This window comes from Paroedura picta, chromosome 4, assembly GCF_049243985.1.
Source record: "Paroedura picta isolate Pp20150507F chromosome 4, Ppicta_v3.0, whole genome shotgun sequence".
NCBI lineage: Eukaryota > Metazoa > Chordata > Lepidosauria > Squamata > Gekkonidae > Paroedura > Paroedura picta.
This window is the reverse complement of record NC_135372.1, coordinates 125,372,478-125,399,846: the sequence shown is the minus strand read 5'-3', so window position 1 is coordinate 125,399,846 and position 27,369 is coordinate 125,372,478. Positions and strand designations below refer to the sequence as shown.

Genomic DNA, 27,369 nt, shown 5'->3' with positions numbered 1-27,369 from the left:
CTCTCTTAAGACAGTGTTGGCAGTATAAAAAGAAAAACTCTAAACTTCACATTAAAAAATTGACATTATTTGATTTTGCACTGGATTTGTATGCCATCTGAATGATAAACATATTACCATCTCTAATAACTAAGGTCTATTCCCTGTGGGAATTATTGGGTTAAATGTAAAAAAAAAAATCAGTTTGCCTTGGACTTTTTTGCTTTATGCAGTTTTCCCAGTCTCCCATGTATTATTTATTTATGTTTCTTGGTTAAGGGACATTTGTTCAAACAAATTACAAAGATAATCTGACTCCAATGATAACAAAAGAAAGAAATTTTATTTACAAAAATAGAAACACACTTTATATGACATATTTATGTAGGTACATTTAACTTACCATGAACAGACTAATAAAAGGCTAACGTGTTACAGCTGTAAGCCCAGGTAAGAGAGAGAAGAGAAGTCCTAAATAAAATGGAACACAAGACAATTAATACCCAAAAGTCTGTATGGCCAAAAGTCTGTAATAGAGCTAAGAGTTCAGAGAAAGACTATTTTGTATTCTGATGGATTAAAGGCCTGGACAATGATATGCTAATATTGTGGTAAACATCAGCACATTAAATGACTGTGTTATGGCCTCTGACCCTTGAACTTAAGCTTGGAAAAGTGCTTGATAGTCAAACTAGTTTTCTTGTTTCTAGAAGATAAAGATTAGTGAGGCATACTGTACCAATCTTTTTGCTAAATTGCTGTTACCAACAGAGGATTCAAAAGCTAGAGAGGTGTCTCTGTTTTTTCCTTCTTTGTGCAGTGTGAATGGGCCCCCTCTTACCTTAGAGGGTTTGTTTGTTTGTTTGTTTGTTTGTTTTGTTGAGCAAATAAGTACTCCGTATCTGACCATCTCCTTCCTCGGAGGTTTTAAGCAGAGGTTAGATAGCCAACTCACAGAAATACTGATTCTGTGAATTTAGGAAGATTGTAAGTGGCTGGGCAGAAAGGATTGTTTCTATGCTTGACTTTTGTGGCCCTTTCTTGCATGCCAAGGGAAATGCTGATTGCCCCTTTGGGGTTTGGAGGTGAATCTCCTCCAGGATAGACTGGCCAAGGATTCTGGGTTTTTTGGAGGTGCATCATCTGGGCATGGAATTGGGGTCACCGTGGGTGGGCAGGTAGTTACTAATTTTTTGCATTCTGCAGGGGGTTGGACTAGATGACCCTGGAAGTCCCTTCAAACTGTATGATTCTATTTGTGTACATGAGCCCTGGAGAATTTTCCTTCAAGGTACATCTGTTGCTGGTGTTGCTGCTTTATTGGTACTCCCCTTTTTGTGTGTTTTGGTATTGTTGCTGGTTCTTTATGGGATTTGTGTCATTTTAATGTTATTTTATTGCTTGTACACCACCTCCTACACATTTAGTTGAAAGGCAGTGTACTATCCTGCTGGAAAACAAAAGGAAAAAAAATCATACTTCCTTTCATCTCCAATGAGCCCAAAGATATCTATCTGTCTTGATAGGTAGATTTGACCAGTGGGATCAGTTCTAGAGGCTAGACTACTGTAAGCATTCTACATGGGTCTGTCCTTAAAGACAACTTGGAAGTTCCAGGTGGACACAAGAGCTGCATTACAATTGGGAATTAGGTGGAAATGTCATATTGAACCTATATTGCAATCACTCCATGTGCTTACCAGTTCATGACTGGGTTCAATTCAAGGTGCTGCTTATTACTTGCAATGACCTTCATGGTCTAGGATCCACATATCTGCTGGATAACATCTCTTGATAAACCTGAGCAAAAGACTTCTGAAGGTGCCACCCTGCAAATGGGTAGGAACACCATTTACCTGTACCGCGGCATTTTCTGGCATGACTCCTGTTCTGACTTGGCAGAACAACCTGCCTGATAAGGTCATGAAAGCTCCCATGCTCTTTATCATTCTTCAGAATGTGTAAAACAGGAAGGCATTCTACAATAATGAACTAGGTTGAGAAATTTAGGCAATTTTACTGCTTTGTTCCTTGTAATATATGACATGTTTTATTGCACTTTTTGCCAATCTTGCACATCTACTCTAGTTACATTATTTTAATGTATTATTCTGTTCTTGTGCTTTACTCTCTAGTTTTGTAACATGCTTTTGTTCACTGTTGGTTGAACATTCGTATAGTCCTTATTGTAGTTTGAAAAAATATAATTTATCAGCGCGAAAAGCAGGCTATACCTAAAGCATACAAACAGACAGACAGTCTTTCTGGCAGCACAGATAAAAGACTAAAGGACTTCAGTGTGGTATAAAACTTTAATCTGAAAAGCAATTCAAATATCTTGTATGACACTCTCTAAGTCATGCTTTCTCAACCAGGGATTTGTGAAACTCTGGGGTTTCTTGACAACCCTGGTAGGGCTTCCCAAATGGGTGGGAGTTAATAAATTTTTATATATTTTTTTAAAAATGTTAAACATTTATTGGTCATGGCAATCTACCTTCGCCCACCCCAAATGGCCAATGATGGGCCTGGAGGGGGTGAGAAGGGGAGGGGCCCGGGGTGGGCATGTACCCAGCTCTGCTTCCCAACCGTATTCTGCACAATTGTGCCACTTCTGGGGTTTCTTGAAGCCTGAAGAATGTTTCAGGGGCTTCTCAATGGGAAAAAGGCTGAGAAAGGCTGCTCTAAGCTTTGATCTAGAAAGCTTAGATCATGTGATTATATGGTACCAGTTCCCTACCTTTTCAATATATGAGATTATCTCTTAGTGATTTTGGGCCAGCCACACATTCTCAGCCCAACCTACCTCACAGAGTTGTTGTGAGGATAAAATAAAGCACAGCAAAATGACATTAAGTTGCTCTGTTCCCCTGCTGCACAGAAAGGCTGATATAAATGAAATTTTTATTGGGCTCACAGTAGCCCCGCAAAGGACCTTTTCCAAACACCTACATGCCTCTTCTTATGTAAATTAACAATTGGCCTGTGTAGTTAAGGGAAGGAATTATCTCAGAATTATAGAATCATTGTTGGAAGGGGCCATACAGGCCATCTAGTCCAACCCCATGCTCAATGCTGGATCAGCCCAAAGCATCCAGGGGAAGTTCCTGTCCAGCTGCTGCTGGAAGACTGCCAGTAAGGGGGATCTCACCAACTCCTTAGGCCACCCATTCCACTGTTGAACTACTCTGAATATAAATCCCTCCCCCCCCCCCGATATCAAGCCAATATCATTCTCCACATAGTTTAAACCCATTCCTGCCAGTCCTCTCCCCTGCTGCCAGCAGGAACTGTTCCCTCCTCCAAGGAACCACCTTTCAAATAATCATGCCCCTTCTCAACCTCCTCTTCTCCAGAGGAGCATTCCCCCAAATCCCGCTGCCTTTCCTCGTAGGGCTTGATCCCCAGGCCCTGGATCATTCTCGTTGTTCTCCTCTGCTCCCTCTCAGTTTCATCCACATCCTTTTTGAAGTCAGGCCTCCAGAACTGCACACAGGACTCCAGGTGGGGTCTGACCAATGCAGTATACAATGGGAGTATGACATCTTGTGATTTTGATGGGATGCCTCTGTTGATACAGCCCAAGGCTGTGATGCCATGGAGTCCATTCTCCCAACTCCTGGTTGGGAAATTCCTGGAGATTTGGGGGTGCACCTGGAAGAGGGTGGGGTTTCTGCACTCCCCCACATGCTGCCAGCTGGGTGACCTTGGGGTCGCCATGGCACTGCTAAAGCTATTCTGATTGAGCAGAAATATCAGGGCTCTCTCAGCCTCGCCCACCTCACAGGGTTGTTGTGGGGAGAGGAAAGGGAAGGCGACTGTAAACTGCTTTGAGATACCTTTGGGTAGAGAAAATCAGCATATAAGAACCAACTCTTCTTCTTCTTCTTCTTCTTCTTCTTCTTCTTCTTCTTCTTCTTCTTCTTCTTCTTCTTCTTCTTCCACTGCAGCCTGGAATTCAGTAGTAATTCCAGGAGGCCTCCTGGAGGTTGGCAGCCCGTGTTCAGGGCAACTTACTATTGGGTTGTTTTTTAAATTTTTGTCACACAAAAACGCCCCCGCCCTGCTTTTCCCTGCAGTCGTGGGCCCCTGTCGAGCGGACAGAGAAGCGGATTGGAACAACCGGCAGGTGGGGAAACAGGAGAGCAGGGGAGAGGGGAAGGCAGGCCGAAGGGGAGCGCGTTCGCTGAGCGTCCGGTGGAGCCCCAGGCAAGCCGCGCCTTTTCCCGCTTCTCTCCTGGACCGGGGGCGCCGGGGGGAGGGCGAGGGGCTTCTGCTTAGCCCCGGCGGCGAGTGGGCGCTGCAACAGATGGCTGCGGGACCCACCCCCTCCGGCTCGTCCCGCGCTGGCCGGCGGGAGCCCCTCGCTGGCGCGGCGAAGGGAGGGCCGGAGGGCGGGACCGAGGCCAAACAGCTGTGTGGTCCTGCAGGGCGCGGGCATTGCTTTGCATGACACTGGACCGCCGCCTGGGCTGCGAGACCTGCCTCTGCGCCCTCGTCCCTCGCCGCCCCAGGCGGGCTGGCGGCTTCTTGCCCGGGGTGGGCGTGCGGGTGGAGGGGGGGGGGGAGCGCCAGCCCCGCCTCCGTCCCCATCCGGCTTGTTCCGAGCGGCCGCCGCGGGTCACAAGCGCCTTCTTGGCCCTGGGCGCAGGGGCTACAGCGGACGGGAAAGGGGCTGCCCGAGGTAAGTTGGGAGGGAGGGAGGCGCTGGCCGTCCGCCGCTCTCGCAATGTGACCTTGTTTCTGCACTTGAGGCGCCCCAGCCCAGCCCGGCCCGGCCACGCGCCTTGTGGCTTTCCTCGCGCTGCAGCCGCGCTGGGCGGGCAAAGCCTCCCCCACTTCTGCAGCCCGGCCCAGCCCTCGCCCCGGCCGGCTCCCCCGCCCTCTCCCAGGCGCTTTCTGGAGGCCCCGGCGAGTTCAGCGAAGTACTTGGGAAAGAGCGGCGGTCTTCGGACCCACCGGCCAGAGGCAGCTTTTCCCCCAACAAATGACACTCCCCCCCCCCCGCCTCCCTCCAGTTACTGCCAGGCCTTAACGCGCGCCCCTCTCCCCCCCCCCTTCAGTTTAGAGCGCTGGAAAAAAAGGAGAGCAAAACTCCCCCCTCCCCGCCCTGCCGGCCATCCCTCGCTCCCTTGACTAACCGCAGCCCTGCAGCCTCCCAGGCTTATTCTGGACAATGACCGAGTTTATAAAGGAAGCGCATTTCTCAAGGTAACCAATGCCACATCCGCAGGACTTCCCTCCTGCTACTTTAGCAACATTGGCCTGCCTCAGCGGGCCTGGGAGAGGGCAGGAGCTGCAGGGTCGCTCCTACACCGTGGCAACAGGTGCATGTTGCCCATTGCGTTTTATTTGTGGTGAGTTGTGGTTATGATTGATGGACAATCTCCAGGCGTCAGGGGGGAAGGTGCTTCTCTTATTTTGTGTGAGGTGGAATCCGGCATTTGGTCAGGACAGATGTCGCCATTTCGAACTGGCAGGGTTGTTATTTTACATTTTATGTATTTTATCTGCCTTGTTTTTGTTCAACACGGAGACACAGAGTGGCTTTCAGAATTGTTCTCCCCTCCTCCCATTTCATCCTCATGAGAAAAAAGAAAAAAAAAACTCTGTCTATTAGGCTGAGAGGAAGTGGTTGGCACAGGGCCACCCAGCCAGGTTCCATGGCAGAAAGTGGATCTGAACCTGGATCTCCCCAATCCTAACCCAATATTCTAACTAGTCACTTAAACCACTGAATTCTTTTATTGGGGGTTGTGTCTGCCTGAAAGTATTTGGCGTATCTAGCTGAGAAGCATTGTACCCTAGTGCAATCCCATAAGAGGAAGCACTGAACCTGTCAGTTTCATTAATCTGGTAAATTTATGGCCTACCTTTCTCTGATGGAGCTCAAATGAAGCTTTTTATATTCATGTGAAGAGAATTTGGAGCCAAGAAGTGTGAATGGACTAGAATACACCTATCTGTCTCATAGCGAATCAGACCCTTGGTTCACCAAAGTCTCCAGGGTCTCAGGCAGAGGTCTCTCATATCACCTTCTGCCTGGTCCTTGTGATGGGAGATGCTGGGGATGGAACCTGGGACCTTCTAATCAGCTGAATCAGACCATCGGTCCATTGGAATCAGTACTGTCTGCTCACACAAGCAGTGGCTCTCCAGAATCTCAGGATGAGTTCTTTCACATAACCTCCTGGCTCATCTTTTTAACTTTAAAATTCTGGGGGATTGAACCTACAGTCTTTTGCATAGGCCTTACGGGTGACACTACCTTGATAACTGGACATACTCTCTCTCCCGAGGATGATGGTGGCTATTGGGGATGGATTGGGGAGGGGGTGAGTTTTTAGACTTTTACCGCCATTTTGGTTATTATTATTGTGAGGGATTATATTGTATTTATTGTTTTATTGTAAACCACTATGAGCTGGACTGGCTTACAGGAGTGGCGGGGGATAAATTGAAATATAAATAAATACAAAATGAAAACTGGATGCCCTGCTGCTGAGCCACAGCCCCTTGCCCAAACTCAAGGTGTATTCACTTATTTATTTATGATGCATTTATGTATTTCTCACATTTTTAGGCTGCTGGTCCTGGCCAGCAGCCTTGCAGTGGCTCACAACATATAGAAGAAGAAGAAGAGTTGGTTCTTAAATGCCGCTTTTCCAGACCTGAAGGAGGCTCAAAGCGGCTTACAGTCACCTTCCCATTCCTCTCCCCACAACAAACACCCTGTGGGGTGGGTGAGGCTGAGAGAGCCCTGATATTACTGCTTGGTCAGAACAGCTTTATCAGTGCTGTGGAGAGCCCAAGGTCACCCAGCTTGGCTGCATGTGGGGGAGCGCAGAATCAAACCTGGCATGCCAGATTAGAAGTCCACACTCCTAACCACTGCACCAAACTGGCTCTCACCAAACTGGCTCTATAAAATAGCAATACTCTAAAACCTCCCAACCCTCTCACACCAGTCATCCCCATGCCAGTCATTCCTCCTCCCATTGCTGCTACGACTCCAGAGCAATGATGTTACTTGCCTTCCTTCCCAAAGAAAAAAATGATGCCCCACCTTTCTTCCCAAAGTGGCTTACATCATGCTACTCTCCTCTATTTAATTTTTACAACAACCCTGTGAGGCTGGAAATATGATTAGCCCAAGGCTACCCAATAAGCTTCCATGCCAGAGTGGGGATTTGAACTTGGATCTCCCAGGTTTTATCCAACATGCTTTAACTCCTACACCATAGGATTCACAACCTCAGATTTGCTTAGGTTCAGCAAAGTGACTGGATCATGTGCCTTCATATTGTATTGTTGACATCCTGTTCTTGACTGGAGTTGAAGGGTTTCCACTGCCCTGGTTGTGCACTAGGTACCAGTAACATTGCCTCCAGATGACAGGGACATAGTCCTTGTGAACCATCGGAATAACTGAACTATCACATACACAGATTGCAACTATCACAACAGGAAATATTTCTGCACTAATGTGTATCTGATCGTTGTCAACTTTAATAGTCCTTTATGCTCCAAGTTTCAGTGGAGGGTAAGATCTTTAGCAATGGATTGTGCTGTATGTTCAAAATCCTAGCGATTGGTCACAGGAATAAACAGCTTTAAAGGGGGATTAGTTAGATTAATGGAAGATAGGTTTATCAGTGGATGACTGAGGTTTATCGGGTCTCTATGCCCTGATGTTGGCTCTCCAGAGGAACTGGTTGGCCACTGTGTGAGACCGGATGCTGGACTAAATGGACCACTGATCTCATGCATCAGGGATCTTTTGATGTTCCTGTGTTCTCAGTTTGTTTACAATGACATCATTGGTAGAATATTGAGTTACAGTTCTGTTGTTTCCCCCCCTCCCTCTTGCAACTTTCAGTCTCCACCTGTATTTTTTACCTTTTTTAGAGAATTTGCTTCCACATAGTAGACTCATCTATTAAGAATTCATGTAGCTGCTACTGCAAGGAGAAATTAGGGTTTTTTTAATGTGGAATAGTATCTTTATTATTGTCCTTGTTGCATGGATTATTTCCTCGACTTAAGATAGCCATTTAGGAAGTCAGAGTTGTTGTTTTTCAAAAGATTGCAGTAATGTGTTGTTTAGTCAGTCTATGGTTCAGGAAATTACATTTCAAAACAGCTCCAAATAAAAGTCATTAAGAATTTAGAAATGACAGAAATTCAGTTGCAGGAGAATTTTAAGTGTATGTGGTCATTGTGGTAAAAAGTGCTGTCCAATCATAGCCAACTTTTGGCAACCTTGTAGGCTTTTCAAAGCAAGAAATGAACAGAAGTAGCTTGCTATTCTCTGGCTCTGTGTAATAATCCTGCACTTCCTTGGTGGTCTCTCATCCAAGTTCTAGCCAGGAGTGACTCTGTTTAGCTTCTGAGAGCTGATGAGATCAGCTAGTCTGGACACATAGGGGTTCATTGTCCAATTTTTAAAAAAAACATTGGGAATACCTCACTGGTACTTATTTTAGATATTTTCACCCGTCCTTGCATTGGGTAACTTTATCAAAGCTTGAGAATACAACGTCTTTACTCCATGACATTTCCTTGTGCTCTCTGGATAATTGGGGTCAACACTGCTGGTGTTGGATTATTTCATTTCTTTTCAATTTTCTTGCTACATGTGTTTAATAAACTGAAGTCCTGTTGACAGCAGGAACACTTCAATTACGTCCCAAAGTAGCAGGAACTATATAAATTGCTATGAGCATTTAATGTATAAAAATAAGCCTTTTTATGTCCGTAACCAGCCTTGAACCAGATAAACTGAATCTACAGCAAAGGATTCTTAACTGCTAAGCAGGTACTTTCCTACTATATGCATATAACTCAAAAGTGCAACTGCCTAGTTGCCATTTTGGCGACAAAGGAGAAGGTCTGCAATCATGCACACACGTAGTCTTCCAGACCTGTTTTCCTGATGCAAGGAGCCAGGGGGTCAATGTGTGAAAGTCAAAGAAGAACATGCCATCAAGTGCCAGCCGACTCATGGTGACCCCAACTGTGGGACATTCAAGGCAAGAAAGAAATGGTTTGTCTTCTCCTAATAGCAACAAATGACTGGTGGTAGGCACCAAGGCTTGATTCTGAGCAATAGCATCAAGATTGGCTGGCATATCACTTAGCTGGAAAGTTGTAAACAGATGCTTAATGAACAGAACGTTAGCATATATTAGAGAGAGAGAGAGAGAGAAAAAGAAAGAAAGAAAGAAAGAAAGAAAGAAAGAAAGAAAGAAAGAAAGAAAGAAAGAAAGAAAGAAAGAAAGAAAGAAAGAAAGAAAGAAAGAAAGAAAGAAAGAAAGAAAGAAAGAAAGAAAGAAAGAAAGAAAGAAACTTGGTCCACTTCCTCTTTAAGCCTACCACTGCAGGACCAGGGACAGCTCCAAGAAAGCTGACCTGTTGTTTTAGTATGTAAATAGTGTCCTTTACACAACAGCATCATGGGAGTTTTCTGTCTCAGTTAATCATTCCAATTGACTATGTTGCATTTCATTTCACTGTTTCTCTAAGGAGCTCCGAGGGGGTCTCCTCTCCTTTGATAGTTTTTCACTGTATATTCACAACAAACAATTGAGACAGATTTGTTAAGAGTATCACCTGAGCTTCATGGCTGAATGGAAATTTGAACCCAAGTTTCCACTGGATGTAATCTAGCACCATCACACATCGCTGTCCCTTTACCACCTATTCATCCTCAGGGAACTGTTGCAATATTTCAAAGTCTCCCAGTATATGGATAGGCCTAATCATTTGGGACCCTGCTTTCTGATGGTATGGTAGGGACCTTTGTGACTAAGCTTGTCTGTGTAGGGGCAGGCATTTAACTTTCATGGGAGGAATATGTAAAGCTACTGTTCTTATACTGTTGCTGTAGTGCTAATGTATGGAGCTAAACAAAGGCCACTAATGTTAATACATGGAGCTAAACAAAGGCCACTGTATTCTAATGTGTTTGAGTGGCAAGCTATAAATTCAATGAATGGATAGATGGATAGATGGATAGATAGATACTGAGGACATCCCAACCCTGGAGAGGATGGATTGACTTAAAGAAGAAGTCACCTGACTTGGGCCCTAAAGGTAAAGGTATCCCCTGTGCAAGCACCGAGTCATGTCTGACCCTTGGGGTGATGCCCTCTAGCGTTTTCATGGCAGACTCAATATGGGGTGGTTTGCTAGTACCTTCCCCAGTCATTACCGTTTTACCCCCCAGAAAGCTGGGTACTCATTTTACCGACCTCGGAAGGATGGTAGGCTGAGTCAACCTTGAGCCGGCTGCTGGGATTGAACTCCCAGCCTCATGGGCAGAGCTTTCAGACTGCATGTCTGCTGCCTTACCACTCTGTGCCACAAGAGGCTCGACTTGGGCCCTAGCATTCCTAAAATACTCATTAGCTTCCCATTGGGGAAGCTCACAGAGATGCAAGGTACCTTGAACATGTTGAATCATTTGGATACATAGGCTGAACTCTTGAATGGTTGGAATCTCTAGCATCCGAGCCCAGTTTGGTCATTCTTTCAGATGGGACTTGAAGAAGATCAGAATTCTCCAAGACAAGGGATTGAAATTAGTTCCTTCCCCTCAACCCTGTATGGAGTGCTGCTATATACCAACACTTCCTCTATGTACCATTAGAGGCACAGTATTTTGAGAAGGTGACCTCTGAATTCAATCAGGAAGCATCCATTCCTTGTAATTCTCTGTAGTTAAGAATGTCACAGGTGCTTCATTGTGTCACAGAAAAGTGGTGACCTCTGCTCCTATTTAATGTCTGATAGCACAGTGCTATTTACAGCACAGAACACTGAAGAGATACAAACTCTGCCCATAGGGTTTGCCATCTAGTTTAGACAAAAAGAAGGGGAATGGGCTAAAAAAGGTTGTGGTTGGGAATTGTCAATTCATTGTGGGGATGAGGAAAGGAAAGTTAAATTGCTGTGAAACAGGAAAGCTGAGTCCAAGTTTGTTCTCTTAAAAGATTTTTAAAGAAGTAGAGTTAAACAGAAGGAACATACTTTAGTGCCTGGAGATGGGCCATTGCTGGACTGAAAAAAGAAAGTGAATTTCTGGTTCCATGCATTCTTCTTTCACATGTGCAAACCTCTGTGATAATATGCTCAAAAGCAGAGGCAAGCTGCTGCTAAAATAATTGTTAAAAACTTGGAATCCAGGTCAAACATTAGGTTCCTTCACTTTTTTATTCATTAATATCCACCTTTCTCCCTCAAAGCAGCTTACAAGTTTCTTCCATTTTAGAATGTCAGACTAGTTCAGGGAAACTCAGGTTCGAATCCTCACTGTGCCATGGAACCTTGCTGGGTGACCAGTCACAAACTCTCAGCCTAACCTTCCTCACAGCGTTGTTGTAAGGATAAACACAGAAAGGCAGAAAGGCAGAAAATCAATCAATAAATCAATTCTCACAGAAACCTGTGAGGCAATTTAGCCTATGTGTGACTAGCCCAGCAAGCTTCTATGGCAGAAGGGGGGGGGGGATTCAGATCACCAGCTCCTCCTTCTAGGCCTTACTGGAAATATTAAGTGGAACATATAATTGATGTGGGCTTTAAATTTTTTTCTTTGTAACCAGCCATGAGATATTCTCGAGAGTGGTGGGTAAGAAATCTAATAATGAAGAAAAGTTGGTTCTTATATGCTGCTTTACTCTACCTGAAGGAATCTCCTAGTGGCTTACAGTCGCCTTCCCTTTCCTCTCCCCCCAACAGACACCCTGTGAGGTGGGTGAGGCTGAGAGAGCCCTGATATCACTGCTCGGTCAGAACAGCTTTATTGCAACCTGAAGATTGTTTCAGGGGCTTCTCAAGGGTAAAAAAGTTGAGAAAGGCTCCCCTAGGCCCACTTAAATTAATGAATTTAAGAAGGTATAGGCATGCTTAGAACAGGCTTTATACAGTGACTGCATTCTACCCCTTATTCCCCCATTCCTCTTCTACTGGTCCTGATTTAGCAGTGAGATGCAATCTTGAAATATTACATAGTGATACAGATTGGAATCGGGGGTCATTGTAAAATTATGGTGTATTTTTATAGTAATTTAATATAACTTTTTAACTGAGGCTTGGAATATTTTGGATTATTCCCTTATTTTGTCTGTTGGGTGTGTTTATATAGTTGCCCCGACCCCCTGAATTCAGGATGTGAACATGTCTTTCTTTGCTTCTGGAATATTAAAAGGCTTCTCAAAATGCAGATGGCTTTTCCATTGCAATATGTAATACTGAGATTGTTGTTTTTTTCATTGGACTGTGAATTGGAATCCTCTTATTGCTTGCAGATCTCCATATCTCACTGTGCCAGGTGTGCATTATGTGTACCTTGAGGTTCAGTTGTTAGGAAGTTGCTCTTGTTCCAAGAGGCCAGTTAACGTAAAGAAAAGTGAGGCACCATTTTGCATTCAGGCAGATGATTGGAGGGGGAGAGGTAGGAGAAAGGACTTGTGTGAAACAAGGTTGATTATCCAGTGAAGTGGTTTCTTTCTTTGTCTAGGATCTGGGTGCCAGTTTTTGGACCAATCTATTCAAGACACATTTTGTATCGCAGTCATCTTTGCAAGTAGGTCTGTAGTCTGAACTGGCATGCGTATACTGCTTGTTTAAGATCACAAAGTAACATTGAGGAGTCTAGAATATTAACCTAATTTATTGGTTAAATAAGTTCTGCATTCAAATATGACCAAAAGTCAGAATTAGTCCCAGTGTATGGGACTCTTATATAGGATGTTTTTAGATAGCAGAAGGAGGGCAAGAAAAGACAGGGAATTTGTTCAGGAAAAACATGTGAACACTCGGGGATCACAAGCTCACCATATTTTGTGAAAATGAACATTTAATTGCTCAGTCTGTGCCTAGTTTTAGCAGTGTTAAAATATTTCTAGTTGTACCTATTCAGTAGGTGCTGAAACTAATTTATGTTCTGAGAGGTTTTTTTTTTTAACAAGTGAATAGCTTATAATTAATGTTTATCAGATGCTCAAGCATTCTGTTGTAATTATCTGGCTATTAGATGCCAAATTTCTTGATCCAGAATCATATCAAACAATTTTGCTAACATAAAATGAAAGATTCTGAAAACTCTTGTAGTTGGGAGCCATGTTTGTATCCAGTGTGCGAAAGATAACCAATGATTCATCTTCAGTCTTCTGTGAAATCCCACATTGGGACTGCACTTGCACAGGCCAGCCACTGGAGGCTCTCTTCCTGCTATTCTAGGGGCCATTTCGCACGGCTTCAAAATAGCACAATGGTTGCTAATTGAAAACGCTACTAATTTGCCTTAACGCACGACGTCGCAGACAATCTGCAACACTCCTGAAACCAATCAGCAAAAAGCGCTTCGTTGTAGCGCTTTTAGGGGAATCCAGAAAAGTGGATTCACCCTCCGGATAGCGATACACTTCTGCAACCAATCTGCAACACTAGCGCTAAAGACCTGTGCGTTACCATTGTTGCGGGTTCTTCAAAGTCCCTCCTCCTGAGCCTGTCCTCCAAACTTCCGGCGAAGCGATCGCCATTTTTTTTCTCCGAGCGAGCGGGGATAAACGCACCAGCGAGCCTCTTTCTGTTTAGAGGCTTCCCTGGCTTCAGTCCTTCACCTTTAGTCACTAAGCACAAACCACATAAAAGCCCGTTTGCTGAAATAAAGTCCCTTTATTTTTTACACATTAATTCAGCCGAAAATCGGGCCCGTGAGGGGGGGGGGATTTTTTTTTTATCACTCGAGGCAGCGTGCCAACGATCATACAATCAAACGACAGCTCACATTAGGCAGCTGGATGGGTCTCTCCGTTGCAACGAATCTACCTAGATTTGTTGCTATGGGTCTGTTTTTTTTTTTTTTTAAACTTTCTTAAAGGGAAAGGGGCTGTTTGGGAGCATGCTAACGGCTGCCCATTGGCTGCTTGACGGCCAGGGGCGGGACGAGCTTGGCAATAGCGCTTCCTTTCTAGCGATTTCTGCCGAGACCGGAAGCCTGTGGGAAACGCTAAAAAACGCAACTGATTCCACTACAAAGGCAGGTATGCATAACGACGAATTCCACTATTTTAAATGGCGATTTTTCATTCCGCAAACAATTTGCAACAAAGATCCCCGTGCGTAAAGGCCCTAGTATTTTCAGACAGGGGTAGTCAACCCGTGGTCCTCCAGATGTTCATGAACTACAATTCCCAGGAGCCCCTGCCAGCGAATGCTTGAGCTGGCTGCTGGGGTCGAACTCCCAGCCTCATGGGCAGAGCTTTCAGACTGCATATCTGCTGCCTTACCACTCTGCACCACAAGAGGCTAAACCTTTGCAAATACTGATGTCTTCCAGCAATCCAAAAACTTTGGGACAGAGGCACCTGGAACAATAGCTATTTACATATCATCTTTATTACATAGGCCCTGAATATGTGTGCAAACACGGTGTTGAATATATACAATTGTTTTCGTATTAGAGGTGTGTACTCTCATCTTGTTTTAGAAGGTGGATTCTGTGGTTTTACACCTCACTGAAGTCCTTCCCCTCCTCAAATGCCACCCTCCCCAGATTTCATCCCCCCCCCCCAAAAAAATCTCCAGGAATTTTCTAACTTAGAAACGCTAACTTTTAGCCACAAAGGAAGAACCATGAGCAATATTCCCAGTGTCAAGAAGAGAAATTGACCCATAGGCAGTTCAGCTCTGATTATTCTAAGGGTTTCAATCTATCAAGGTTGTTTTAGGTGAAGTGGTCACTTGTAATGCATTCCTCACTGTCAAATGAAGGGGGGAGATCTCAGACCTCCTTCAGGAAGCCTAATGGATATATATCCCATACTGAGAGCCACAGTTCACATTTTACACAAATGAAAGTCTTCATTTCTTCAGAGGGAAAAGGTAAAGGCAACTGAAAAGCCAACATTCTTTATCTTGAAAAAGGTAAAGAATCTTGCTTTTATTCCACAAATTTGGAAGATTAAAAAAAAACGTAGTGGTTATGAATTGTTAGCAAGTAGATGTTATTCATATAAACATGTTCAGTAGACAAAGCAAGTGATTAAATCATTCTTTTTGAAATGTTGTCCTCACTAAATTAGCTTGTATGCAATATTTATTTGGATTTATGTCATCCTCATAAATTCTACTGTGAGCCAAATGCACATTTAGAGAAGCTTGTCTTAATAAGAGACAATAGTTTTCTTTTGGTTGACTTATACCTCGGTCTTCCTGCAAATTGCTCTGAGTAGCTTACACACAGTTCCCAGGTGGCTTTTCATCTGGACAATTTACAGGGACAGATCAGGTTAGCTTTTGTCATATGCCTTGAGACTGTTCTCAGACAGCCATGTGTAAATCAGGTTTGTGTGTAAATCAGAGCCACGTTGTGATATTAATGGAACTAACATCGCAGCATCAGCAATATTAACTAATTTCCTCATTTGCATCTGAGCCATTTGTTTGGTAAAAGGATCATTAAGCGTATGCAAACATTCCACGCACTGAGTAAGGTCTTGAGGCTCAGGCAAATGATGAATGGGAAAATTAGAGGTTGCAGGAAAATGTAAATATCGTTCTTTGTAAACCTGCTCCCTGGCAAGAATGAAATATTCCCCCTTTAAGCAATGAAGCATTCATTATATTCTTTTCACATCACTGAAGAATGCCTGAGACTGTTTTACATACTTGATTTGTCCCTTTACTTTTTTTTTTTTTCTTGAGCACTCCTGTTGTATTGGGATTTGTCTTGGTTTTGTTAAACAAGAGCTCCAGCAGTGCACTGTAGGAAGAAGTGCCATAACTCCAATTAACTCCCCTGCTATAATCTTTTGAACAGTTCTAGAGCCGTCTCCTCATGTGTTTCATATTAACAGCCACGGGTCATTTGCCAAATGTTTGGTTAAATAATTTTATTGTGGATTAAACACTAAGCTCTCATCTTGGTTACTATTAAACAGCTGCAGGTAACTATGCAAACCTACCTGAGCAATGCAGGGCTTGCTGGGCAACTGAATTAAATCTTAGCTCCAAAGGGGAAAACCTGTTTATTTTTAATGCAGTATTTTCTAATGCCTCTCCTCTTATGGGAGGGGCTGTGGCTCAGTGGTAGAGCATTTGCTTGGCATGCAGAAGACTACGGGTTCAATTCCCAGCATCTGCAGCTTAAAGGACCAGGTAGGAGGTGATTTGAAAGATCTCTGCTCAAGATACTGGAGAGCTGATGCCAGTCTGAGTAGACAAGACTGACCCTGATGGAGGAATGGGCTGATTCAGCATATGGTGGCTTCGTATGTGTTCATATGTGTTCATGCTACCTTTAAGCTGAAAAAGTGTTTAAGCTGAAAAACCTGTTAAAGTGTTCTCGGACAGAACTGTCTTTCTTAAAAGAAAACTAAGTTTTCTCACAGATCTTGCTGCAGCTAAAAAGGATCTCTGTAAAAGATTTGGAAAAGTATGATATTGTGTGCTCGTAAAAGACCGTGTCCTCTTTCCTGAAGTGGAATTGGTTGCTCAAGGTTTAATAATTGCTTCCATTTTTCATGACCAGCACCTTGGTACTGAAAACTGGGCACTTTATGCATGGCAAGAAACCTCACAAAAGGTCTGCCCCAAAAGACATTGTTGTTTTTATTTCTGCACAAGGGACCATTTTCACTGCGTGAAACCCATTGTGTTTTTTTATTATTATGCATGACAGCCCCTCCTCATAGTGCCAACTGCATTTTTTTCCAGTGTAGTATCTGAAACTAGCTTTGCACCAACTTTTCTTGTCTGACGGCACTGAGGCCGGTCTTTTTCTGATGCATAAATGTTAGCATGTTCTTGGTCTCCTCCTCTTTACTGATCGCAGTCCCTCATCTACCAATGGGAGCTCAAATATCTGCCACTGGTATTCTGCCTCTTTCAGCAATCATGTAAACATGCCATTTGCCCTGGCAATGGAGCCAACTGTATTGCTATATAAATTAGTAAAAATTACCCTGTGTTATGCATGGCATTTCCTCCACAGCCTTCCGGGAACACTCCTGAAACTACAAAGTTTTACCTCTGATCAGTGACCATGGTGATGTTGACGGCTTGTCTAATTATCCAGCTATTAAAGCAGAGGGGTCTGAAATGCTGGTTCTAGGTTTTAGGAATAAGAAAGCAAAGGTGCTTCAGGCTATGGGCAGAGTTTCCTGTTTTGGGATTGCCAGTGATATGGTGGAGGATCTAGCATGTGCTAGAGTGGTGGTCAGGTGACTTTGCAGTGCAACGGAGGAAGCCCCCCCCTCCAACAGTTACAGTCAGAACAGTTTAGAATGAATAAGCACTCAGAACAACAACACAGAATCAAAGCACATGCATAAACAGAAATGATTTAAAAACGTTTTTTTAATGGACAATTTAAAAGGGCCAGCAAATGGATTGTGGAGGAAATCAGTGCATGCATAATAGGCCCTGGTGAAACCTATTTTTGCATCCTGATATTTCTTAACTGGAGATGGATATGGTGTCTCAAATACCTGAGTACTGCACTCTGCCCAGTACTAGACGCTGCACAGTGCCACACCGAGGGGGAGCCCCAGCCATGACAGCCACCGAGAGCACCAAAGATGAGCCATTAGAAGACTGGCAGGGCAGCCCCCGGGGCAGCAGCTGGGGAGAAGGACGAGGAGAAACCGCAGACCGGTACCGACTGATCTGTGGACCGGTCCCAGTCCCCGACCGGGGGTTGGGGACCACTGGTTTAAACCATAAAACACATGAGGAACCCTTCCCTAGTGTTCCAAAGTATCCATTTGGAACTTTCCACTGGTTTTGTAATGTGAAATATTAATCACAGTGACAGAACCTTACAAAACCCCATCTTTTCCCTTCAAAGTGCTCATGAGATCATTGGGTCCTAGGGTTAAACCCCTTTCTCCTATCCCTGTATGGCTCCAGTTGGACTTCGGGACATATATTCTTGCAATTTATTAATTAAAAATGAACAGTGTTCTGTGTCACATGTCCAGTTTGACCCCAAAGCAGCAGAACATCAGCCCAAGAACAACCTTGTGTGTTTACTTGATCTTTCGCCTTCTGAAGATTATAAATTGTGAGAAGCATGAATAGCCTGAGAGATTTGAAGAGAGACAGACCTGTCCATTCTGATGCACGTACAGCCCAGGATGCACTCTTACTCGGCTTTACTCTGCGCTCTTCTTCCCCCTCTTGACACCAATAATTGAGGAGGCTTTTCATCCAGTTATTTCCAACAGCGTTTATTGCTGTAGCTGAAGCCAACTCTCATGGTTTGCAGGAAGCCAGAGGCAACATGTGGTGTTTTGATCAAGAATTCTGTATCCCATCAATTGTCGTTCAGTCATATTAGCCCTTTCTCCCTGCTTTGTCAGGTTTGCTTAAACTTTCATAACGAAGGATTGAAAAACTGAGTTGGGGGGAAAAAATTGGGAAATGATTTTAGGTAGTTTAAAAACAGCATGTATTATTACAGATATATCTGATTTAGATCTACCGTTACAATTCGTGAGCTGCGTAAGTAACGTCAAAGAATTTGCTTCTTACGCTGACTTTATCATTCTTCATCAATTCCAAGAGTGACTTCATTTTGCCACCGGTGTCTCTGTGCAAAAAGTATATTTATCTTTAATATACAGGAAAAACTTGCAACTGCTTGAATGTGTGTGGTCAATTATAAACTGAGGTTTGCAGGAGCCAGAGTGGGAGCAATCCAGCCAAAGGCAAAAGAGGTCATGTAATATAATGATGGGTATCAAAATGCTGCTAGAGGGCCACAGTGATGGCCACAGATATAAACAGCTTTAAAGGGAAATTAGGCAGATTAATCGATATATCGGTAGCTACTAACCATGATGATTAAAAGGAATCTCTACATTCTGAGACTGAGACTCTGAATCTCACTGCCAGGAGGCAACATTAGATGAAGGTCTTGGCTTCTAGGCCCTGTTGTTGGACCACCGGAGGAATTGGTTGGCCACAGCGTGAAACAGGATGGGGAACTCGATGGACAACTTTTGGTCTGATTCAGAAGGACTATTATGCTCTTCTCATCTGGAACCGTTCGGTGAGCGGTAGCATATTTCGTTAAGGGGTAAGTGGGCGGAGAGTGGGCGGTACCCCTCACCAGGACAGACAAGAGCTCTAGCCAGTCGGCCCCTCACCCAACTGGCTAGAGTTCGAACTAGTCAGGAGGCGCAAAGTGCCTCCCGATCTACCCATCCCCACCCCGGGGACCATTGACAGCCATCAGTCCTTATCGACGGAGCAGGAGGAAGGACAGGGGCCAAAGACTTTGCTCCTGGCCCCGTTTGCCAGGAAACTCCCGGCCTCTTACTCCATGTCTGGCCCCAGGGAGGGGGCACTCGCATGGGGAGACTGACTAGGACATTGTGCTGTTGGCCACCTGGCAGTCAGTGAGGCCAAGGCCAGCTTCTAGCTGGCCAGGCAGCAACGGGGCCCAGCAAGCTTCCTTTGCTGGCAGGGGCTCATGGGAATTGTAGTCCATGAACATCTGGAGGACCACAGGTGGACTACCCCTGCTGTATAGCATTTCTCAGATCCCACCCCCTTCCCCCCCCCCACCAGCATTCTAGCAAGTGGCTGTGAGCTATGGATTCTTCTTTTGCTTCGCCTGACTAGATTTGGCTGAAGGCAACACGAGGTATCAACACAGCACATTCAGATCTTTTAACAGGATTTGTGTCTTAGTGAGAATAAGAGATAATGTATATAACTTTCTGTTCTTGGTTTCCAAGATATGTTTTTAGAAGGCATTCTAGATAGAACTCTGCAAAGTTTTTTATTGATTTATATCAGTCAGTAATGCATTATCAGACAGTAGTTGTTATATATGTGGCAACTGACACTGACCCAAACAGTATGCAAATAAAGGATTGTAAATCAGCCACTCATCAGTCTTACATAGACTCTAAAAATGGACCAATTGTAAAGCCCCAATCAGATTTCTTGGCAGCCTACCTGAATTCGAAGGGGCCACGGTGCCCAGAGGAGCTTCCAGAGACGCCGGCCCAAGGGCAAGGGTTTGCAGCAGCGCAGTGCATGACGAGAGGATGCACCAGCAGCAGGCGGCCGCAGCACCACTCCCTGCTGCCTCTCACTGCCACTGGCCGCCGCCAGCTGCCTGCTACTGCTGCCTCCATCCGCTGCCACTGGCTGCCCACCACTGATGCTGGCTGCTGCAGCAGCAGCAGCCACCAATCTGGCAATGCCAGGGAAGGGTCCAGGTGACCCCAATTGGGGTTGGGACCCCAAGGTTGATAACCACTGGTCTAGGCCAACCTTTCTCAACTTTTTTACCCTTGAGAACCCCCTGAAACATTCTTCAGGCTTTGAGAAACCCCAGAAGTGGCGCAATCACGCAGAATATGGTTGGAAAGCATAGCTATGTACCTGCCTCCCCTTCCCACACCCTCCAGGCCCATCATTGGCCATTTTGGGAGGGGATGGGTGGGTTTACATGACCGTATATGGTCAAATCACCCATTAAATAATTAACTCCCACCCATTCAGGAAACCCTTACAGGGCTGTCAAGAAATCCCAGTTTCATGAAACCCTGGTCTAGGCAAAATTCTTAGTTTGGTAGCATTTTAAATCACTGCTAGCTTTAAAGTGAAGTAGCGATGTGCATCATAATTTTGGGCCACTGTTATTTTCTTCAAAAACTGCTAGGGAGACATTTAGTTTCATGAACCTAACACAGAAAAACCCCTTTAGTTATTTCGTAGAACTGTGCTTCTTATATTGTCCAGCTTGCAAAGGCTCAGCTCTATGCAGAGCCGCAAGCAGAAAGCTTGACCCGATCGGCTTTAGCTCAGATCTATTTGAATTCAAATGCCATTGCACGGATTTTTGATGCATGAGTTTCTATTTCTACTGAGAACTTTTTTATAAAAAGAGGTACTTGTAGGTCTTTCTCTTTTTTTAATGCAGCAGTTCTTTCACAAAGACTTTTGCTCAGGGAACCTTCCTTCCAGTACATGGATGAGTTTTCTGAAACTTCAAGATCAGCAAGATAGCTGGAGGTTTTTAAACAATTACTTTATGAGAAATGAAGCACCAAAGACTCAAAGCTATTTGTTGCTGCTGACAAAAGGGCAGGCCGGGCCACTGGCTTCTGTATGAAAACAGAAGTGTGGGGGATATTTGCTTTTTTGAGGGCAAGGGAAATACTCTCCACTCCTACTTCTGTGGTTGCCTTAGGAGCCTAGCTTATTTGCTGTTACTCCCAGACAGTTGCTCATCATTTTATTAGTTATGACCTTCGTTTTTTCTCAGGAAGTGCAGGAATTAGCACTGGCGGTTGATAGGTTTTACAAATACTTCTGCATGATGACTCCATCTCGCTTCTTGTTTCAGGCAAATGACAGCTATGAGTGGCCAAAGTCAATCATCAAGGCCCAGGTCACACAGCAATCTATGCACCTGGCATGGTGCCTGTTTGCATGATTGCCCTTGTGCTTGCAGTATAATGTCTCACCTGAATTCCTTATTATAAGTACAAAACACAGTTCTGCAACCTGATGCAAGCCTACCGAACACTGATTGAGCTATGGTGTGGAATGTGATTTTTGCATATAATAGTGTGGCCAGGACTCACCAAGGCAGCTCCTCCACACAAAAAAACCTTAAGCCTGATCTGAAATTATACTGTGAGCCAGTGGAGATGTTGGAGTGCAGGCTAGATGTGGGACCCTGGCCATGGCATTCTGAGCCAGTTGCAGTTTCCAGATCAAGCCTGCATAGACTGAGCTACAGAAATCCAGTCTAGAGGTGACCATCGCATGGATCACTGTGGCTAGGTGTTCCCAGGCCAAGTAGGGCACAAGTAGCTTGGCTTGGCATAGATGGTAGAAAGTCTGGTGGAGTGAGCCACTAATAGCTGCACCCTGTCCAGGTTGGGTAGGTGTTCTTCCTCATTTGGACCCTTCCTGTCCAGCCACAGGACCTCTGTCTTACAGGGTTGCACTTCAGAGAACTCTGCTTGAGCTACCTCATCACCGCTTCCAGACAACTGGCTAAGGATTCAGGGGGAGAAATAGAGTAGCCATTCATCAGGATGAAGAGCTGGGTGTCATCTGCATATTGATGACCTCCCAGCTGAACAAGAGGGCCCATGAAGGTGTTAAATAGGATTGGAAAGAGGTCTGTTCTCTGTGGGACTCCACATGTGAACTGGTGGCAGCTAAATACTCTCTCTCCTATTGCTATCTTCTGCCCATGACCATGGAGAAAGGAGATCCGCCATTTGAGGACTGTCGCCCCCTCCCCCATATCCCTGCATTGGCGAGGTGGTGAACAGTTCATGGTTTACTGTGTCAAACTCTGCTGCAAACAGTACTGACCCGCCTCAGTCCAGCTGGTGGCAGAGGTTACCCGTCACAGCGACTAGTGTTGTTTCTACCCCATGGCTAGGCTGAAAACCTGTAATATATACTAAATATTGAAACATTTTAACAGGGGAACCAGCGTAGACAAACATGTCTTTCAGAAATGTATGTGCTGAAAAGTTCCAGAACCATGCAATGTTCAGAAAAGCTGTTCAATAGTGAGGGAGCTTCACAGTAGATGCTCATGTATGGGAAGAGACTGAACTACTTGCATGCATGCTGGGAAGAGACAGATAGCATACAAGTTGCCACATTCTGAACCAGTTGAAGAAGCCTGATTGTCTTCAAGGGCAGTTCCATGTAAAACACATTACAGCAGTCCAGCATCAAAGTTACCAAATGATGGATTGGTGTGACTAGATCAGTTGAATCTAAAAATGGAGAGCCAGTCTCTGTGCAAGATCAAGTACTCTTGCAACCACCCCATCTAATAATAATAAAAATAATAATAAAAACTCCTTACTCTTAACAGAATTTGACAGAATTCTTTTAACCCTATCAAAACAGAGAGCGTAAAAGCCTCAAAAAAGACAGTGGTTCTCATGGTCAGGACCCCTTTGGGCGTCGAACGATCCTTTCACAGGAGTCGTGGCAGGGCAAGCAGCTTTGCTGGGGGGGGCACTGCTGTTTCCGCTCCTCCTGCAGGTGCCTGCGCTCGGCCACCAGCAGTGCCCCCGGGAAAAAAAACATTTTATATGCAATCATGAACAATGGATCTTCACGCCATTGTTCAGTTTTGGTTTAATTTCTGTGAAAGAACCCTTGCATAATTTTATGGTTGGGGGTCACCACAACATGAGGAACTGTATTAAAGGGTCGCGGCATTAGGGAGGTTGAGAACCACTGCTCTAAGACATCGGCCTTCCTGACTAGCTTCTCCTCCATTTTGCCCGGATTTAACTTCAGCTGAACTCAGGCACAATTCACTCAGTGTGCTTTTGGACACTCAAGATGTTTGAAACAGATGGCTGAAATGGTAAAGTGTGGATGTAGCAAACAAACAGATCATACAGAAGCATTAACCAGTATGCTGGCTCCGTGTCTCGTTGAGTATAATCTCAGTGTTGAACCAGAGTTTGCCTTTTGTAAACATGTGCAACAACTTTAAGACTGCAATCTCAAACATGCCTAGCAAGAAGAAAAGTTTACTTCAGATTCAGTGCTTTGGGCTGGATTTCATTTCAGGACCCACTGAATCAGGTCACGTCTGAGTGTTTACCTTGAAGATGGCCTGATAGCTGGTAGCAAAGCGTAGCTAGCGTCAAATTGTGGATAGAGCGAAGCCAAGTCAATATCCTTTGCAAGCAATCAGATGACACATGCACTATTCTCTTTTGCTATTTCAGGTCAATATCTGCCGGGCAGCTGCTCTGAGAATAACAATGGCATGATGAGGTGGAAACCGAGTTTTTCCAAGTAAGTGACTCTCCCTGAAAAAGAAAAAATCCCCATAGCTTGTCAGTGTGTTGCTGAAATGGTGGAAACTGACTGTAATTTTATGGCATTATTAAGGAGATAAAAAATCAGTTGCTTTCTAACTTGCTTGATAGCTGTTGCCAGCTCTGTTGAGAGCTTTAGTGGTTAAGAGCGGCAGTTTCTAATCTGGTGGCCTGGGTTTGATTCCCTGCTCCTCCACAAGCATCCAACTGGGTGACCTTGGGCTAGTCACAGTCCTGTCAGAGCTGCTCTCACTGAACAGTTTCTCTCAGAGCTCTCTCAGCCCCACCTGTCATTGTGTTGTGGGGAGAGGAAGGGAAGCCACTTTGAGACTCCTTTGGGTAGTGAAAAGTGGGATATTAAAACATTTTTCTTCTGTAGCCTGGATAAAACTTTAATAGTTCTTTAATGTTCTTTTTCATTTTTAAAAAAAAATTTACTGCTATAGTATGAGGAAACATGATGTTTTGGATAAATTTAATTTTTAAAAGAATACTTGTGTTGGCTCACTCTATCCCCAATCTACTTAGGTGGTATCTATTGTATCCTAGCAATAAAATACTATATGTTGATACAGTATGTGTTGTACTAAAGGTAAAGGTATCCCCTGTGCAAGCACTGAGTCATGTCTGACCCTTGGGATGACGCCCTCTAGCGTTTTCATGGCAGACTCAATACGGGGTGGTTTGCCAGTGCCTTCCCCAGTCATTACCGTTTACCCCCAGAAAGCTGGGTATTCATTTTACTGACCTTGGAAGGATGGAAGGCTGAGTCAACCTTGAGCCGGCTGCTGGGATTGAACTCCCAGCCTCATGGGCAGAGCTTTCAGACTGCATGTCTGCTGCCTTACCACTCTGCGCCACAAGAGGCTCTTGGTGTTGTACTAAGCAGATCCCTTTGAGAAGCAGAAATTCTTGCAAAGTACACTTTGATTGCTGTGAATTTCTCCTTTTGATATTTGTCAGCTAAGGATCTTTATCTTCAAAGTCCTTCATTGCTGAGTGAACCATTATTTTTCATCTATAAATATTTATAAAAAATAAAGAAGGAAGTATATATTAGCAAATCCTCACTAGAATCATTTATCAGTAAATATCCGAAAAATATTTGGGCTCATTTTCTGTTTCAGCAATTAAATAATTGCATGTGTCTTGTCAAGCAGGTTTGTGGAGAGGAGGCATGTACATTCTCCAAATAAATAAAATGGAGAACATGGTTACAAAGTCGCTGTGCGAGTTAAATATTAACTAATGCTTGAATGTGGTCCTTGTGAAATGATGTTTCATTTTTTAAAGATGTTTTACTTTCTATGGTTCCGAAGGCCTCACTTTTGGTTGTGTACACACAATGGTGGTATTCAGTTATCATAGACAGACCTCAGTTTGTTTGTGATGAGAAGGAGATACAGACCTTGGGCTCAGCCCTGGAGATGAATCCAAATAGCAGAGTAATGTTTGTGGAATACTTTCCAGCATCTTCTCTGCTGCTACTCGCAACTGAGTCCCCTCTGATTCAGTTTCTATAAGTCAGGAGACCCACACAAACCACATGGGGGGCAAAGTGGGATCCTGCAATGGGAAATGGAAACTGGCAAAAATGTCCCACCTTCCTCTAGCCCAGGGGTGGTCAAAACTGCGGCCCTCCAGATGTCCATGGACTCCAATTCCCATGAGCCCCTGCCAGCATTCACTGGCAGGGGGCTCCTGGGAATTGTAGTCCATGGACATCCTGAGGGCCGCAGTTTGACCACCCCTGCTCTAGGCAATAGTTCAATGGATCCAATAGTTCAAGGCTTGTTCCAGGTTTTGGGGTGCTCTGGGCAAAGAGCGGCAGTCATACAAATCGAATAAATGATAATAAATAATAATCACGTTGTTCTCCCTTCCTCCACTCTGTCCTCACAACAATATTGTGAGGTAGTTTGTGATGTTTGAAACAGATGACTGAAATGGTAAAGTGTGGATGCAGCATATACTAACATATAACACAAAAGCATTCACCAGTAGTATAACACCAAAAGCATTCACCATCTTGTCGAGTATACTTTCAGTGTTGAAAGTGTTCAGGTTTTTTATTTTCAGATTTTTCTGCAGACCTGGGGAGAGCCCCACATTTGCGGAAAAATCTGTTTAGCCTTCATGTGGCCCTGATCTGTGGATTTAACTGTCTGTAGATGGGGAACACAAGTGGCTTATAGTATATAGGTCACCTTTGTTGTCTCAGAATGAATGCTGCAACAATGGTAAGAGGGTGGTTGCTATCTAGTGAAATTATTGTCTGTATATTGCTAATCATAATTTATAGTTTGCTGGATTTTTCAAGTCCATAGCTAGTTGCTTTTCGGAATTATTTCAGGAGGGCACTATACTGTAGCATCTGTTAGAAAGCTAGCCAATGTTGTAAGTTCTATTTTTGTTGAACCGTTCCTGGCCTTAAGAGACTTCCTATCAGTTTGAGTAATGAATGGGCTGTTTATAATAATTTCAGATACTCAGCTAATAAAACAAAACATTTTCTGTCCTTGTATCATCCATTTTGTGCCTTCTTCTTAAAGGGGAAAGCAATGTTCCACTTGCCACATAATAATAAATGGTGCAGACATAAGTGGAAAACAGCTAATGCTGACTAATGCAAAAAGGTTTTAAGGGTGTGCAGCTGCTGTTATAGTTCAGATTAATGTACTTATAGCAGAGATGAATTTTAGTTGAGACGACAAGAATCATCACTACAATTCAACAGGTAAGCAGCATGGATGCAAAGTGGGTGCTGGATGTGCATTTCCAGGGCTGAAAAACCTGGTCCATGAACTAGTTTTGATATTTATGCACTCCCAGTCAGATTGCTTTCATTTGTACCAATGATCTATTCTGGGTAGGGACTACAGTACGGTGCTATATGGTAAACTATCATGTAGACTTCAGGCTTTCTCAACCAGGTTTTCATGAAACCCTGGGGTTTCTTGACAGCCCTGGGAGGATTTCCTGAATGGGTGAGAGTTAATTTGTTAAATATTTATCAGGTGTTTAACATGGCAACCTCTCCCCGCCACAAAGGGCCAATGATAGGCCTGGAGGGGGTGGGGAAGGGAGAGGCTCCAGGTGGGCATGTACACAGCTCTGCTTCCCAACCATATTCTGCATGATCACACCAATTCTGGGGTTTCTTGAAGCCTGAAGAATGTTTCAGGAGTTTCTCAATGGTAGAAGAGTTGAGAAGGGCTGTACTACTCATGCCAAATATTACTGAGCATCAAGGGGTAACTTCCATGGCTCATAATTTGCATGACGTCATAGAGATGACCATAATATCCCTTGGTTATCTGTACCATTCAAGGGTTAAGGAGCATTATACTATTAACCAGATGACCCATTCTAAAATGGACATCTTTTCTCAACCAACATATAAATTTCTCATGTAGGATGGTAAATTTCCCATACTCCTATATCAGATTTTAAAATAGCTGGGGAAGAAGGGAAGTAGAAAAATGTCCTTACCATTTAGAAGGCTGAGACCCTAGTATGGGAGAACCCTCACTGTTGGGTAGCA

General features: G+C 44.2%; 1 protein-coding gene across 2 annotated transcripts in view; it reads left to right on the top strand.

The window, feature by feature from the left end:
• Positions 1–4,344: 4,344 nt before the first annotated feature.
• Positions 4,345–27,369, top strand: part of SULF2 (sulfatase 2) — a 349,962-nt gene continuing 326,937 nt past the window's right edge. The window contains exons 1-2 of one of the 2 annotated variants that reach the window (XM_077335558.1): positions 4,345–4,663; positions 23,733–23,802. The gene's annotated coding sequence lies outside the window, so the exon portion shown is untranslated. The remainder of the gene's footprint in view (positions 4,664–23,732; positions 23,803–27,369) is intronic. The other variant, XM_077335559.1, reaches the window with a different exon arrangement.